This window comes from Rutidosis leptorrhynchoides, chromosome 8, assembly GCF_046630445.1.
Source record: "Rutidosis leptorrhynchoides isolate AG116_Rl617_1_P2 chromosome 8, CSIRO_AGI_Rlap_v1, whole genome shotgun sequence".
NCBI lineage: Eukaryota > Viridiplantae > Streptophyta > Magnoliopsida > Asterales > Asteraceae > Rutidosis > Rutidosis leptorrhynchoides.
Window position 1 is genome coordinate 15,854,718 of NC_092340.1, and position 12,036 is coordinate 15,866,753.

Consider the following 12,036-nt stretch of genomic DNA (forward strand, 5'->3'; position numbering starts at 1 on the left):
GTCGATATAACGAATTTGGATTTGATATTTTGCAGAAAGTTTGAGTGTATGATTCCTAACACAACTGCAATTCTAATTTTTGAAATTGATTTGAATTTAGGCATTTGATAAAAAAGATAAAATACAGAGGTATCGAGCCTTATAAGAACTGGGTTTTCTGTTTTTAATTTTACACAATGTCGTGGTTTAATTATGTAAATGGAACTGAATAACTAGAGTAGAATTTGATGTGATTAATGAGATTGACTAATAACAATAACAGACAATATCCAAATTTGGAGCAGTTGATGAAAGGGATTTAATCAGATAACACTAAAATTGGAAAATTATTTTAATAGATCGTACAAATTAAATACAGGAGAAAAAATTTGACAGCTAGCAATTTGGCTCAGATTCATACTAAAGTGGATAGAATATCAAATTTGATAACATAAAGAAACAGCTGTGTATATCTGTCTTTATTTTATATTTAATAAGCATTGATATTTAATATATATATATATATATATATATATATATATATATATATATATATATTATTACTAATAATAATACTAATTGATAATAATTTTTTTTACATATAATAAATATACATAAAAAAATATAATAATATGAGGATTTTAATAATAACCCAAAAATGATATTTTTAATAAGTTTTGTTAATGATAATTTATAAGAATGATAATAATAATATTCTTAATGATACAATTAATAAATTGTATTATTTTCTAATAATATTAATTATGATGATTTAATGATAATGGTAAAAATAATAATAATCTTAATCAAAATTTTATTACTCATTATAACATAATAATGATATTAACAATGATAACAATAATATTTGTAATTACATTCATCATATTAATATCATATATTATAATTATACCGTGTATATTATATGATAACATATGTTTATTATTTATACATTTTAATATAAATACATTATTTAATATGTGTTTGCATATTAGTTATAATTGTCTTATGTATTTATAAGTATTATATATATATATATATATATATATATATATATATATATATATATATATATATATATATATATATATATATATATATATATATATATATATATATATATATATAACTTTCAACACATAGTATCTATAACTTTTATATGTATTTTCCAATATACTTATGATAATAATTATTATAGAAATCATTTATACAAAGATTTATTTTAGTAACAACTTATTTTGTATAATATATTTATAGTTCCTAATACTAATATATATATATATATATATATATATATATATATATTTGTTTACAACAATTGTTCGTGAATCGTCGGTAATCGTCAAGGGTTTAAATGAATCCATATAAATAGTTCAAAATTTTGAGACTCAACAATACAGACTTTGCTTATCGTGTCGAAATCATATAAGATTAAGTTTAAATTTAGTCGGAAATTCCCGGGTCATCACAGTACCTACCCGTTAAAGAAATTTCATCCCGAAATTTGAGTGAGGTGGTCATGGCTAACAATAAAAATGTTTTCATGACGAATATGAGTTGATAAATTGAGTTTTATCATCATTGAGTAATATGGTTAAAATAACTCGATTATTCGAAGAGTACGAATGAAGCTATCACCAAAGAGTGAAATAGGAAAGTAAAGATTTATCTAAACTTTTGACAGAGTCAGGGTTGAATTCCGGAATTCAAAGGATTTAAAGAAAATCTTCGAAATCTAAAAATTTGATTCTTCGGCGAGTAAGGAAATTAAGATCTCTATAATTAAATACGGTGATCTGTCTCGATTACTCTGTCTGATATTTCCACTATAAATTAAGCTCTTCCGTTCCATTATTCTCACCATTCCTATATTTTTTTCTTAGTTCATACATCCAAAAGATTGTGAAAATGCTTAATCCAGCTCTAATCCTTGATATTTTTCTAATTATCATTTCTGTCATCCTTCTTTTCAATCTTCCATCAGAAGAATCTGTTTACTTCTACTATTACCTTGGGGTGATACTATTTTTTAATTATACCGTGTCTTTATATTGCTATCCGTATTAATATCCATGGTTTGTAATCTCCGTGTTGTTATTGGGCTTTATATTTTCTCTTATATTTTAGAGCTCTTTGCCTTTTTATTCTCTTCTCGACCTCTAGTAAAGCGAGTAATGTCCAGAATTCTTAAATATGGAGTTTCGAATGAACTCCATGTTCTAAGCAAGAAAGAACGTGATCGTACGATTTGATTTGTCAAATTACCAAAATCACTGAGAATAGAACTATCAAGAATATACTTTCTTGATATGTTTAGAAGTTAAGCAGAATGAAAGAGTTATGTAACATGGCACATGATGACGTTATGAACTGTGAATCATCACGTTTCATTAGAAACTCAGCATGACTTACTGTAATATAATCACGTTGATCAAGTGTCATTATATTATACTAACTCATGCATCATTTCCCAACATTACTTCAATAACATTCATATTTTAAGCTCGAAAGTTTACAGAATATAGAAACTAACAGTTTCTATATGATGTAACACTGATAGCACGAAGAGATTCTTGATTTCAGATAAAAATAGTTACGAAAATATCTTCAGGAATATGGAGGATATTTATAATGAAAGATACGATGATATCTTGGAATTTTTAATATCGAAGGATGGTGAAGAAAATTTTTCGCAAGATTTTAACATGACTTCGGAGCAAGATATCATCTAAAGATTTCAACGGATTCAGAATTACCTGAATTCTTTGAATATAGGGTATGGTCCATGTATTTGTCCTTGGTCTCCTTCGTGGTTAGCTCAATCCGTTTTCCAGTTCCAATTTTTCTGAGCTTTTACTACATACCATTCTTTATCATTAAACTTTCGATGATTAAGGTTGTTTACGGTAGTCTACGGTTTTTGCTGCTTCATTCAGCTTTTTTTTTTCAACATTCAGAATATTGATTTGTAGACTGAGTGCTTTTCAGGATTTCAGATGAAAGATCATAATTCTAAGAGATAAATGTTATATGTTTACATATAATTGTTGATGTGGAAACGTTGCGAGGCTCACAATACAGATTTGTTGATTCCCGGTAATTGGTATGGCAATTCTCATTACCAGATACGGATGAGAATATGATGAGACTTCAATAGATAAATATAGTGATTTGTCAGAGAGATTTAAACCAAGGAGCGACGAGGTTGCTGGTACAACTGCTGGTAATATGGTGGAATATAAAAGGTTCCCTGGTAACAATAAAAGAGCACGTATATATATCAAGGTTATAATAAGGTTGTTTTGAATGAAAAGTCGAAGTTGTCTAGCTGGAGCTGTGACAAACCCATATCGCCCACTTCACTTAGATAATGTCCTTATCGCCCCCACAATTATTAAAAACCTCATTTTTGTTCAAAAATTTACCACCGATAATCGATGTTATTTTGACTTTGATCCTTATGGGTTTACTATAAAGGATTATCGCACACATCGACACCTAATATGATGTGACAGTACTGGACCCTTCTACCATATGACTCATACCACTACTCAGGTCTTTACCACATTGAGCTCATCCCTGTGACATTAACGTCTCGGTCATTTTGGTGACCAAGATCTTTAATAATTAATCTCTTGCCAATTCATTTCATGTCATAAAGAAAAGTCACATGTCTTGTGTCACCCGTGTCAATTTGTCAAACACACAGGACTTTCATTTAGTACTTCTAATTCTATTGTGTGTCCTTTTTTTTCGATATTATACATTCCGATATTTGGACTTCTCCTATTCCTAACTTGAGTGGTTTAAAATACTATACCATTTTTCTTGATCATTATAATAATTATTTATGGGTATATCCGATAAGGCACAATTATGATGTTTTTCAAAAATCTTTCTACATTTTACGGCATATGTTAAAAACCAATGTAAATATACAATAAAATCTTTTCAATGTGACAATGGTGGTGACTTCAATAACAAGGCCTTTCATGACTTCTTTGCCAAGAATGTTGTTCTCTTACCTAGACACGTTTCAACAAAATGGTAAATATGAAAGAATGCTTCACACATCAACAATAACATTCATACACTTTGTCTTCATGCATGTTTCACTCCTACCTACTGGGAAGAAGCCCTTCATATGTCTACTCATTTACTCAACATTCTACCCTCCTCGGTTAAAAACGGCACACATGACTTCCTACTTTTTCAACAACACCCAAATTACACTCGCTTACATGTTTTCGGTTCCCTATGCTTTTCTCATATAACTAGCATTCACGAATTTGCACTATGTTCCACACCTTTTATCTTTCTTGGATATTCATAACAACATCATGGTTTCCGCTGCCTCGACTTTTCCACTTATAAGATCATCATATCGCATCATGATGTCGTTGACAAATCTGTCTTTCCCTTTGGATCAGTAACTCCCACACAACCTCCTTCCTGTGACTTTCTTAACTCTCCCTCTCTGTCCTTCCGTCCAGGCTTCCTAACTTCACCTCTAGTGATATTCTAACAATGATGAATCCGAAATTAGATACTGTTAATTATCCATAACATCATTATGGATTTTTTGCAAGCACATAATCAAAACTTCTTAATTAGTTCACGACATAATATGTTGCTACGTATAATTTCACATATCTTGTTGACATTTTTCAAAAGTGACAAACACAAACACACCGAGATTCAAGACACGGAAACTTAAAATGAGTCTTTGTAAATTGTGTTAACAACTTCCCCCATGTTGACATTAGTGAATGATTAAGCCACACTACTGTAGAAAAGATATCCTGTATTAGAGTAAACTTTGTTGTCTCGTTTGCTAGGCCAAAGGCACCCATGAAATTTTCCAACGTCCATACGCATCGGACGCCATCAATCTTGAAACACACTGTATTATCAGCAAGTCTAAATTCAAAATACATGTAGAAATCATGAACACGATTCGGATAAACCAGATCGGTGTTCGTAATATAATTTTCTAGTTGCAAATCTTCAAACATATAAAACTCTCGTACTTCTTTCAAATTGATTTTCTCAAAATTGAAAACATGACACAACTCTGCGCTACTATTTCGCCATATATAAATAGACATTTCGTGAGTGAAATTTTAATAACTCACATAAAGGTTATGTATGTAACAAAAATATTACTTGAAAAGAGTTTGTGATAGATTTAAAATAAGAAAAAAATGTGTGTTTATTTAATAATAATTAGGGTTTCTATGCCAGTACGGTAAACCGATTTTGTGACATATAAATGATTTGTTAAAATATTTTAACACAAACTGGAGACTAAAGGTCGGGCTGGGTCAACCAATGTTACGTGGAATTGACCCGGTTGACTATTTATAGTAATATTAATTAATATTTAATATGGAACATGAACTAATATTAATACTCCGTATAACAATTTTATTGGAAAATTTGGTTTACTTGAACCTAATTTCAAATTAAATGATACGAATATAACTCGACATGAAAAGATGTTGGGTCAAAATGGGCCAACGCATATTCCTTGGGTTAACCCATACACGAACTGAATAGCCACACTATTTTGTTAATTCGAAATGTTCTAGAAACTATTCATTTGAGTAAAACTCAATAGAACACAGGTTTAGGAGATGATGAAGCAGTATGATGGTCTTGAGATAGCTAACAAAGAGCTTTCTTTTGTTACAAAAAGTTTTGTTATATGCATCAATTAAGATTGACTATCAGGTGATATGAGTAACGAACTTGCAAAATGGAAGGAACTAATCCTATGCAATGCCCGTGAACCAACTAATTAAATGTATCGTGATCATGCTCGATAGCTAATGGATCATAATCTGACTGTTTACTTAATGCATTGTGATCGTATTAGTTTGTCAAGCATCTATCGATCTCTAAAGATTTCGTTCAACTTTAGTTAACATTTATTAGCAGTAAAAACAAGAGTGAGGCTTGCTATATGTTAGTATTAAGAGGTGAAGCAACCACTTTTATGTTTCAAATCTTATAGGTTTCTTTATAATTTTCTTTAATGTTAAGTTTAATATTTGGTATGACACTTTCCTTGTCTTTCAAACTTCACCAATGGTAATATCTAGGTGAAGATGGATTATGTAGTTGTCTGGGCTTATTATATGAGTTTAGACTAAGAAACAGTTTGGATTTGTTTTTAATGCTCTATAATTAGTTATTTGTAGGTAAAATAGAAATTAAAAGGTGTTAGGTACAAAATGATGGATTGGACCGCTTGCACATAATAATATACAGGTTAAAAAAATTTGAATGAGTGGTAAAAGGATAAATAAAAAGACGATCGAGTAGCACAATAGTTAATAAACGCGGGTCATGCGGATCGTTCTCGTAAGTAGAATAAAGTTGAAGTAAATAAAAATAGTACTTTGTAGTCTATTACAGTACGTTGTGTTTTTCAATTTTGTTTTGATAATAACTACATGGTGATAGTGAAATGTCCCGTTCTTATTGATTAAAAACATTCCATATTAATTGATTTCGTTGCGAGGTTTTGACCTCTATATGAGACGTTTTTCAAAGACTGCATTCATTTTTAAAACAAACCATAACCTTTATTTCATAAATAAAGGTTTAAAAAGGTTTACGTAGATTATCAAATAATGATAATCTAAAATATCCTGTTTACACACGACCATTACATAATGGTTTACAATACAAATATGTTACATCAAAATCAGTTTCTTGAATGCAGTTTTTACACAATATCATACAAACATGGACTCCAAATCTTGTCCTTATTTTAGTATGCAACAGCGGAAGCTCTTAGTATTCACCTGAGAATAAACATGCTTTAAACGTCAACAAAAATGTTGGTGAGTTATAGGTTTAACCTATATATATCAAATCGTAACAATAGACCACAAGATTTCATATTTCAATACACATTCCATACATAGAGATAAAAATCATTCATATGGTGAACACCTGGTAACCGACATTAACAAGATGCATATATAAGAATATCCCCATCATTCCGGGACACCCTTCAGATATGATATAAATTTCGAAGTACTAAAGCATCCGGTACTTTGGATGGAGTTTGTTAGGCTCAATATATCTATCTTTAGGATTCGCGTCAATTAGGGTGTCTGTTCCCTAATTATTAGATTACCAGACTTAATAAAAAGGGGCATATTCGATTTCGATAATTCAACCATAGAATGTAGTTTCACGTACTTGTGTCTATTTTGTAAATCATTTACAAAACCTGCATGTATTCTCATCCCAAAAATATTAGATTTTACAAGTGGGACTATAACTCACTTTCACAAATTTTTACTTCGTCGGGAAGTAAGACTTGGCCACTGGTAGATTCACGAACCTATAACAATATATACATATATATCAAAGTATGTTCAAAATATATATTTTTTTTTTTTTTTTTTGAAAGGCAATGTTAGTGGTTAGAGTTAATTCACGAAAATCCCCCCCCCCCCCCCCCCCCCCCCCCCGAGACTCGAACCCTTGGTCTCCTCGAACACCATGTTAACATGGTGACCAATGAGGCAAAGCCCCATTGGCATGTTCAAAATATATTTACAATACTTTTAATACATTTTGATGTTTTAAGTTTATTAAGTCAGCTGTCCTCGTTAGTAACCTACAACTAGTTGTCCACAGTTAGATGTACAGAAATAAATCGATAAATATTATCTTGAATCAATCCACGACCCAGTGTATACGTATCTCAGTATTGATCACAACTCATATATATATATATATATATATATATATATATATATATATATATATATATATATATATATATATATATATATATATATATATATATATATATATATATATATATATTTTGGAATCAACCTCAACCCTGTATAGCTAACTCCAACATTCACATATAGAGTGTCTATGGTTGTTCCGCAATATATATATAGATGGGTCGACATTGTGATGACCCGAAAATTTCCGACCAAATTTAAACTTTAATCTTTATATATTTCCGACACGATAAGCAAGGTTTGTTAAGTTGAATCTCAAAAAGTTTAAAACTGTGTTCATACATTCATATAACCTTGACCAGATTCCAACAATTCACGAACTATTGTTGTAAATAAAAATAATTATATATATACAAAAATAAATATAAACATATAAATAATAATTGAAAGTAATATAATATAATAAAATCAAATATGTAAAATAATATACGTAATAATTAAGTTACTATTCTAGTGAATATGATATAAAACATAAATAAGATATATACATAAGTAATAATATATATATTGTAATTAATAAATATTAGAATTTCAAAATATTATATAGTTGGTAAATATGATATAGTAATACATTGTATCATATTAAAATTAGTTACAAGTTTGAATATAATTATTATGTTAATATTATTATCATTACTCTCATTATTAATAATGTTAATATTAATATATGTATTATTATTTCTAAAATGAAATGGAAAATTTAATATGTAAAAGTATCATTATCATTACTAATATTAGTAATAGCAACAATAATATTGATATTACTATAAGTAGTGTTATTATTAGTATTACTAATAATACTATTGTTATCATTTTTATTAAGATTATTATTATTGAACTTATTCAAATAATTAATTTTATGATTATTAGTATTATTATTAATTACTATTATTATTAATATAATTATTAGAATTATTAATATTATTATTTATCCTTTATTATTACTATTTCATTTATCAAGAATATTAATAATATTGAGTAATATTATTATTGGTAATAATATAGTTAAAATTATTAATATCCAAAATTATAAATTTTACACAGATATATGAAAACAGATATATAAATAAATATACTGATGATTTACATATACAGATATATAATAGGAATCTGTACAAATACGTATTATATACAGATATATAATAAATATACATACAAACACTGGATATACATTTATACATACAAATATAAACGTATTCAGTTATAGATCACTTTCAAACTGTATATGATTTGTTTTTGTGATTCTAAATTCGTACCAATCAGTATCTAATCAATTGAACAACTCCAAGAATTTGTTAGCAATCACATTCAACCTTTTATATTTGTATTTTGTTTGTTGTCCTTGAGAATATTTTCTGTCGACCAATTGGCAGTATAAGCCAACAAATTATTCAGAGTAATATCATATTCAACTAACTTCATGTTCCCAATATCAATTTCTTACAAACGATCCAAAAACTCAATAACAACAACAATCACACACACAAAATTCATCAAACTCCTACTACTACCTTGAACAATGTATTTAAAACCCTTACCACAATACCACCATCTAACCATCACCTTTGATCCCTACGAGCTTCTACTTGATTTATTGATAAAAGACAGACACCCATTACATTCGTCTATCATCACCATCGAGCTCATATCACATCGTGAAACCCATGTGTTGTTTCTACTTCAACCAAAACCCACCCAACAACTTATTGTTTTTCTGTTTCTCTAGTCTCAACGAACTCCAAACAAACCACCTCCATAAACAACCATCATTGATGTAATCCTGCTACAGCTATTTCTGTTTCACCCATCGAGAAAACACAATCGCAAACCCAAACCGACACCTCCATTCTCTCTTCTCTCTCTCTCTCTAATATTCTTCTTTGCGAAACCCACAAAAACTTCTTCTGCTACTGCTGCTATGGTACGCTGTTCCTTTTACAACTGCTATAGTATGTGTATTATTACAATTGCAGACCATCACCAAGATCAACCCAAACCGCCATATTCTCTTTTATTTTATTTGTTCATCGTAGACAAGCTGCTGCTACTTATTTCGCTTTCTGTCCTTAGTAAACTGCTGCAATTCGCAGTATATATGGTCTGTTCCTATTACAATAATAATATCAATATTTAGAGACAAGTTGAACGTGAACTTTAACTAAAGTAATCTTATGATTGGATTAAGAAAACGGGATGATAAGTCAGTGGTAGGGTCGGGATTAATGACGTGTTTTTTTTGGAATCCTATGTTCCAATTACAGCAACATATATGTGTTAAATAAATATAGATCCTGGATTGAGCTATAGATGAGAATTCAAGTCCATTAAACCTTAAATGAACAAGTAACACTTGGTCTATATATACTATAATATTGGGTTTAGTTGTTGGGCCGTGGTTGTTTTTGTTATCGGGCTGAAAATAACAATGATGATGATATGATTCGTAGATGATGATAAAGGTTCAAAGGTGATGACTAGCGAGATAGAGATGATGATAACATGATTATGGTGAAGATAAAAATGATGAGATTGATGATAATATGGTGATAGTGATACTAGGAAATATGATAAACACGTAGTATAGGTTAAATGATTAAGAACGCGCAATACTACAAGATTAGTTTAACAGATCAATGGTTAGGAGTTGTGTTGAGGAACGAGAGGTCTTGAGTTCGAACCAAGGCTGCTGCAAATTAATTATTTCTTTTTACTGTTGGGCTGCCCTTCTTTGTTGGGCCGAGATTGTTCTTAAAAGTGTAGTAGATAAATCAAAGAAGCAGCAAGCAGTGTAGTGGTTAGGCGTTTGCTATGGTTAACGTGAGGTCTCGGGTTCGAGTCCGACTTCGTGCATTTTTTTTAAGAGCTCATTAACGTAGTCTTCCTTGTTTATAAATATTCATTATTATTATTATTATTATTATTATTATTATTATTATTATTATTATTATTATTATTATTATTATTATTATTATTATTATTATTATTATTACTATTATTATTATTATTATTATTATTATTATTATTATTATTATTATTATTATTATTATTATTATTATTATTAGTGACTAATATATGTATTACCATTATTATTATGTAAACATAAGTACTATGACTAAAATTATTAACATTTTGTTATTAAGTAACATCATTAAGTATTAATAACGTTATTATCAGTATTAGCTTCATTTTAGACTTATTAGTATTAACAAGAGTATCATTATTAAGTTTATCATTAGTAATAAGATAATTATTAAATATTAAGTGTTATTATCAAAATGATTATTTTCATTACCAACAACACTAAATTTTTCATTTTATTAAAAACTACTGTTATTATCATTATTATAAGATTTATCATTAAAACTATCATTAATATTATTAATAACAAAATCATTAATATTATTATCATTATTATTAACAATTGTAATATTATCATCATTATTTTAAACATTTCTAATATTATTTTAATTACTATTTTAACAATCAAATGAAATAAATACATATAAAATATTTGATACATATAACATAATAAAAAAAAAATTATTATATTTTTATATAATAATAATGAAATATATGAATTAATAATATAAAAATTATATCACTAATAATAATATATATATTTGTTCGATTACAAGTATATGTTTTAATATAAATACAAATGATATAGGTTCGTGAATCCGAGGCCAACCCTGCATTTGTTCAAATGTCGTCATATGTATTTTTACTACAAAATACAGTACTGTGAGTTTCATTAATCCCTTTTTAAATGCTTTCGCAATATATATTTTGGGACTGAGAATACATGCGCTACTTTTATAACTGTTTTACGAAATAGACACAAGTACTTAAAACTACATTCTATGGTTGGATTATTAAACTGAATATGCCCCTTTTTAGTCTGGTAATCTAAGAATTAGGGAACAGACACCCTAATTGACGCGAATCCTAAAGATAGATCTATTGGGCCCAACAAGCCCCATCCAAAGTACCGGATGCTTTAGTACTTCGAAATCTATATCATGTCCGAAGGAGGATCCCGGAATGATGGGGATATTCTTATATGTATATTGTGAATGTCGGTTACCAGGTGTTCAATCCATATGAATGATATTTTTGTCTCTATGTATGGGACGTATGTTTATGAGAAATGAAAATCTTGTGGTCTATTAAAATGATGGAAATGATTATTTATGTTAAACTAATGAACTCACCAACCTTTTGGTTGACATGTTAAAGTATGTTTATTCTCAGGTATGAAAGAAATCTTCCGCTGTGCATTTGT